Source organism: Myotis davidii, unplaced genomic scaffold, assembly GCF_000327345.1.
Source record: "Myotis davidii unplaced genomic scaffold, ASM32734v1 scaffold1915, whole genome shotgun sequence".
Lineage (NCBI taxonomy): Eukaryota > Metazoa > Chordata > Mammalia > Chiroptera > Vespertilionidae > Myotis > Myotis davidii.
Genome location: NW_006286237.1, coordinates 388517 through 389213, shown reverse-complemented (window position 1 = coordinate 389213; position 697 = coordinate 388517).

Genomic DNA, 697 nt, shown 5'->3' with positions numbered 1-697 from the left:
CGGGTGGGGGGGCAGAGGGGGGCGGCCGCCAGGTGCTGGGTGAGCCTCACGCCTTCTGCCGCCAGCCGGTCGATGTTGGGCGTCCTGAGCGAACCACACACAGGACACCCTCAGGAAGGGGGCGGGTCCCCAGCCTGGGCCGGACCCTCCACGGAAACGCATCTGCCATGAACCTGAGTTCGAAATGGGGTCTTTGCAGCCCTGCCCGTGTGGCTCAGTGGATAGAGCATCGACCTATGAACCAGGAGGTCACGGGTTCGATTTCCGGTCAGGGCACAGGCCCGGGTTGTGGGCTGGATCCCCAGTGGGGGGCGTGCAGGAAGCAGCCGATCCATGATTCTCATCATTGATGTTTCTCTCTCTCTCCCTCCCTCTCTTAAATCAATGAAGACATATTAAGAAAAAATTATTTTAAGAAGCGTAACCACATTGTGGTATAAAACACGATGCGAAGCCCACCCCACCCCCTGCCCCTGCCCCCAGCAAGCCAGGAGCTCGCCCCAAGGCCGCAGGACGAACAGGTGCGGGCGGCCTGCTCCTGCGCCCTCACCTGCAGGTCCACCTGGTAGAGGGGGTCCTTCAAGGCGTCGGGGTCGTCCTCCTCGTCGTCCTCGTAGTAGTCCTCCTCTGTCAGGCACACGAGGTGGGGGGTGGGGGCGTCAGGCAGGCGCCCAGCCCGCAAGCACCGCCGGGGGTG